The sequence below is a fragment of the Dermacentor variabilis genome, chromosome 2, assembly GCF_050947875.1.
Source record: "Dermacentor variabilis isolate Ectoservices chromosome 2, ASM5094787v1, whole genome shotgun sequence".
Lineage (NCBI taxonomy): Eukaryota > Metazoa > Arthropoda > Arachnida > Ixodida > Ixodidae > Dermacentor > Dermacentor variabilis.
The window spans coordinates 142,831,086-142,837,085 of record NC_134569.1 but is presented as its reverse complement, the minus strand read 5'-3'; positions in this window follow the sequence as shown (position 1 = coordinate 142,837,085).

The following is a 6,000-nucleotide window of genomic DNA, read 5'->3' as shown; positions in this document are numbered from 1 at the left end:
GTCTATGGTGAGGCCAAGGTAGGTCACCATCCGCTTCCAAGGAAGGGGATCGGTGCCGATTCTCAGCTGGCGGACACTGAGGCTGGACGCGGCCTTTGGGTGTATCAGCAGGGCTTCCGTCTTCGCAGGATAGACGGTTAGGCCGATGCTCTCGAGCAATGTGGTCACCGCGTCCAGCGCCCCCTGCAGTGATGCCCGAACAGCTGGAAGGCATCGTCTTGGTCCCCGGACCCAGAGTGCCCCACCATCAGCGTGGATGAAGCACTGTGTGTGGTACCGGGAGTCTGCCTGTAGTGCGACTGGCAGACGAGCCAGGGCTGCATTGAACAGGAACGGGCTCAGCACCGATCCCTGCGGTACGCCGGTGGCGATGGCTCGAGGGGCGCTGAGCATCTGACCCACTCGTACCCGGAACGTTCTTCCCCCAGGAAGGCGGAGACAAGGCGCCTAAGGATGCCAGTGATCCCGAGGATATCGAAGGAGGCTTCGATGACCACGTGGGACAATCTGTCAAAGGCGCTCTGCACGTCAAGGAGCACGAGAAGGGCCATGTCGCCGCTGTTCTTTGCATCCTCCAGTGTGGCCACGACGTCCGTGATGGGGTCGGCAGTGCAGTGGTGGCGCCGGAAGCCAGACCGCTGCTCCGGAAAGTAGTGCACCTGCGCGGGGATCCATTCCATCCGTGCAAGTACAATCCTCTCCATTACCTTACAGGCGGCAGAGCTGAGAGACACAGGTCTGTACGAGGAGGATGCCGCTGCAGGTTTCCTTGGCTTAAGGATTGGCGCCACCACCGCGGCGAGCCAGCTGTCCGGGAGAGCCCCAGTCCTCCAGATGCTGTTGAAGTACTCCAGGAGAAGATCTTGCTCTGCATCTTGCAAGTTCCGAGGCACCTAAAAGGTGACGCAATCGGCTCCTGTAGCACTCCATCGCTTGCTTTGCCTTAGGGCGGCCTTCATTTCATGCACCCGGATGGGCTCGCGCCAAAGAGCATCAATCTGCCCGAGCAACCATTTCGGATGGTGACAAATACGGGGGAGGCGCCGAGGCCCAGTAGCTGGCGGAGGCAGTACCTGCTGTACCAGGGGCTGGGCGGTAAACCGGTCGGCTAGTAACCCCGCCAGAGTAGATGCGGAGATGCAGCTATAGGAAGTAAGGATAGTAGCTTTATCGGTCGTATGAGCTTATAAACATTATCATATTAACTAAATTAACAAGTATTGTCTCGCGCACGCACAAACAAACAAGAGCAAAGCTCACTCGAAGACCGTGTACACTCGCCGTCTAAACACTGGAGTGAGGAAGCGCGGCAGCAGCAGTGAGCGAATTCACATTCGTGCTGCGTCTGGAATCAACGTGAACCAAGCCGCGAAAACACAGCGCGTGCCGGGATCTGTCGCCGTCGCAGAGGGCTTCCAAGATATAGCGGCTTGGATTAGAATACGACACCCTCCCTACCCTTCCCTCGGGCCTTGCGTGCGATGGAAGACAACGCACTTCCTCCCTGCTTTCCTCCATTTCGTGCGATTTCGTGCCTGAGATTGAGCCACGATGGCCGGCTCACCTTCGTACGCTTTCACCTGCACATACAGCATACGGCGCGCGGTGACGATTTTATCGTCCTTGGAGTTTATGCGGAACCTCACGGCCACGTCGACGCCGACGGTATAAATGCGCTTGAAGTGTCCATATCATTGCTATCGCAATAAAATTTTAACAATTCCCGTGAGAAAACTATATAAAGACCACGAAACGATTGAGTTAGGAGTAGCCTGGAAAATCTGGAGGACGCTTAAGCTTCGAAAGGAACGCGATAGCGTTCAAAGACCAGTTACAGCTTTTGATGCTTCCCGGCAACTGCGGCTTATGTGACCGTAACGTTTACCGGGAAACGCCGGCTACGAACGCTATGCACGAAGGCGAGCTTTCTGACAGAAACGCAGGCTTTTGCGGGGCGTCGATCTCATGTTATTGTTTCGCACTTTTAATATTTCTGTCTGAGAAGAGCTAACACAAAGGACATGCACAGTCGGTGTTTTTTATTTCATTACATTTGTTTGTGGGCTGCCGTTCTCGCAATTTCGAATAATAACATTGTAAAGAGGAAAGACAAGATGTGAGCAACTTTGGTGGTAGAGAAGTGGTTGGGTATGCGTGGTTCGGAATTTCGTTCGAAATGCTGTTTGCCGATAAGACGTCCAACGCTCAGACATTCCCAGCGAAAGCTAGACATATCAGATATGCCTTGAGCAATTCAGCAATGTGCAAGAGCTGTTTAGCTGTCTATAGCCACAAGCAACAGATTCACTGCTGAATGCAACGATTTTTACCAGCACATCACCATTATTAATGAAAAAAAGAATGGATCCCATGCTTTATAAAAAGTTATGTTTGGTAACACCAACATGTTTCCACCTTGCAAAGAATATTAACATAGTATAACTACGACGCCGGATTTCCTGCGACACGGGCTGCTTAACGCTCTCGCGTTAAAATAGCCAGAGACAATACGCAGGCTGCGAACACGCCTTCAATAATAATCCTGGACAGCCTGCTGCCTCACGACCATGCCCCAGCTGCTTATTAGCAATGAAATGTTAAAATGTAGTCAAGCAATAAACAAACGCAAGACAGAAATGAAGAAGCTGCGTCAGGCACCGTAGGATCCAACAAAAAAAAAAAAGAAGGAAAAAAAGTTCTATCGACGACCCCCGCGCGTACTCATTGTTGGCAACGAAGGCACCGATGCGTTAGACACTGTGAAATACAAAATAAAATAAAGCTTTAAAAACCAGGTCCGGCTTGGATGGTAACACGGCAAAGATACAGAGGCGCTCGCCGGACGACAGGAGAGCAAGCGACAACGCGCCTTCGTCTGACAGCGGCAAGCGCTCGAAGAAAAGCTGACTCGGACAGCAGTCCAGTGTCCAAATTGAGGCAGGGTTTGGCGAGAGGGAGGAAGAGAGCGGGAGGGGCGGCCTTTGAGCAAAGTTTACCGCCTCGAAGGCTACGGCGGCTTTTGTCGCGTCACCTTTGATCACGAACAGCGACTGTCGCGTTCGGTACTCGTCCTTCGACCGCCACGATGTTGACAGCAGCGTCGAGTGCACGCTTGGAGAGAGCCGCGGCCACGTAGTGATGAGGCGCCGCTGACTTCGGCGATTCCATTTTTGCGCGTTCTGTACATCCAGCCGGTGTTGTATCTCGGCGCACCTGCCGCCGCTTGTTCGTACGGTCGTCTATTCGACCAGATTCGCTGCTTGGATTGCGACTGTCGCGTTCACTCAGCGAATGTGAATATGGGCCCGCCCGCTTGGCGGAGCCATCGGCGTCGTGCCTGATCACGCCTTGGCTGCCGGATACATTCCGGATGCGATGTAATGACCATTGAAGGCATTGCGAAGCCTGTTGTTGTTGTTGTTGTTGTTGTTGTTGTTGTTGTTGTTGTTGTTGTTGTTGTTGTTGTTGTTGTTGTTGTTGTTGTTGTTGTTGTTAATTTTTTATTGGATATTTTCTTTTCTATACTCGTGGACAACTTTCTGTGGCAATGAAGGTAAAGCTACGGGCGCGTGCCTGCGACACATGCGTTACCGCGCCAAATAGTCGGGCAGCGTTTGACAGTGCTTTTGGTTGCTCGCAACGGACGCTGAATCGACGCAGCTTCCACGTGTGACGGTTTCGCGTTTCCCGAGGCGCGGAAGGGAAAAGCCGCAAAATAAGTAAACCGAGTAACTGAGTAAACACTCAGTGGTGTGTTCTGCCTTATTTAACTGCTCCTAGTAAGGTGCTCATGTTTTGCCTTCCCCAGCCTAGACGAACGTGGATTAAAACGCGGGACTCTTTTCCGAAGCGCTGTCTCTTGCACGCGCTTTGTCTTCGTAGCTTTCCCTTCATCTGCCGCAGAAAGTTGTCCGCGAGTACAGTTCTTATAGCGGGAATTCGTTTCGAAAGTTCCATCTGCGATTTCGCGTCGTGCTTGTCCCTCTAGACTTGCAATATATATTTTGTTTCTCATCGAGTTTGCCGACACATGAGAAGAAAGCGCAATAGGCAACGACATGTCGTGCTTTGGTGCCTCCACATGGTCATCAGTTTGTCGTCTGGAAGGCAAAAAATAGTTGCGAAAATCGAGTTTAATTAAAGCAAGCTGTCGACAGCACAAACTTTCATTTCGGTGCGTTGAGAAACCAGAACATGCCTTAGGAAAATACCATGGATTACATATAGCTAAACAAGCTCTGCATATATATATATATATATATATATATATTGAGCGGCCTCCGTGCAGACTTTTCGCGTGAAATACAGGGCGCTGCGTCACTGAAAGCTCTATGGAGTCTTCACAACCGAAAATAAAAGAAAAAATTATAATTGTCATAATTATAATTGCTGGGTGAAAGTGACTCATGACCCAGAACGTTAACCAGAATCTTGAGAACTAGTGCGCCTCCTCAATATGACCTCGACTAGGCGACACGTGCGGGTAGCCGCAGCGTGCTGGAAGATGCCGTCGACAACGTGCTCGGATGTACGTCACATCCGGTAGCCACCTGTTGCACGCGTCGTCAGCTTCAGTTCTACGTCACTAATTAAAGAAAAGACAAGTACCGGCTTTAAGGCTTTTGGTAAGGTTTCTTGAACATTGTATACTATCCATTCATAATTAATTTAGCCTAAATAAAATTTATTTACAGTTCGTTTTTATTGAAACTGCCTATACTGTAAAGTTGGCTCTCTTGCGCTATCACCGTGAGCGCAGTAAAACCAGATATGCAGGGGTGAAACCGAAAACTGTGATCGAGACGTGGCTGGTTACGAAAAGAGAGGGACTTGATATTCTGAGCAGCCCCAAGAAGATACATAAACGTGATAAAAACTGCGATTACTCTGTAATAAGTGCAGCTGTGAGCTCAATGTCAATCAATTTTCTTGGAGAGGGTACTTTTATTACCAAGGCCCTCATTCTCCTTGTCATATTGCTTTAAAGGTGCCCTGGACCACTTTTTTATCGAACAGGAGAAAGGCATTTCACGTGAACATAGGCTATTTCAGAAATACTTTGCCGCAAGAAGTACTTCAGTGCGTTCAGCAGAAGCTGAGTTATTGGCAATCAAACACGGCCTCCGCTGTGCTCCCGTTCCTTCTTCAATGCCTTGCACTGCGGAGGCTACGGTGCAGTGGGACGTGCACACAACGCTCCGCCTTCTACATGTCACCGTGACGCCCAGTTAAGATTTAATTTTGAATGTTAACGTATACGCCGCGACTACAGCCTTTGGTCCCTACGACACGCTAAACATAAGCCAAACGCGATTGTCCTCAGTGAGCCGCAGTGCGCTTAGCCAGTGGACTCGTGGCGGCACCCCGCGGCGGCCGCGGTACCTACGCCATGTAGTCTAGAGAAGCTTCATGTCAGCTACCGGCCAATAGCAGCCGTCTAAGGGAATGATGAAATAGTGCGTCCGATGAGGAAATATTGCGTCTAGAAGAGAGTGAGGGCAGCGCCTTCTGTTGAAAAGAGAGCGTTTGAGAGAAAGGTAACCGCGTGATCTGTTTGCGAGGTCCACGCACCGCGTACGACAGCAAAACTTGGCTGAGATGTTCACAGCAGTATTGGCCTCGAGCTCCACCACTGGAAAAGCTGGCGCCACCGTCGGCGTGACGTGCTAGGAGGGATCACGTGGACATAGCGGCCGCGTCGGCTGCATCGGGCGCGCCAAAGGGAGCTGAAAACGAGTTTAAATTCCCTCGAACGCTGCGGTCCTCATTTAGTGGCGAAATTTTCCCGCTTCGAGTGTCTCCTTTACAACGCTTGCAAGCATCACAATAGGTAGTGGCTGCCTTTGAAGGCGCGCAACATGGTAGGCTACTGCTCGGTGCCGCAGGGCCGGACGCACGTAACGGAGGCCGGTGTCAGCCTTATTCACACGTAGCCGCAGGACAAGAAGCTGCGTGAAGCTTGGCTCGGGAAACATAAAACCAGCAAACAGTCATCGGCTG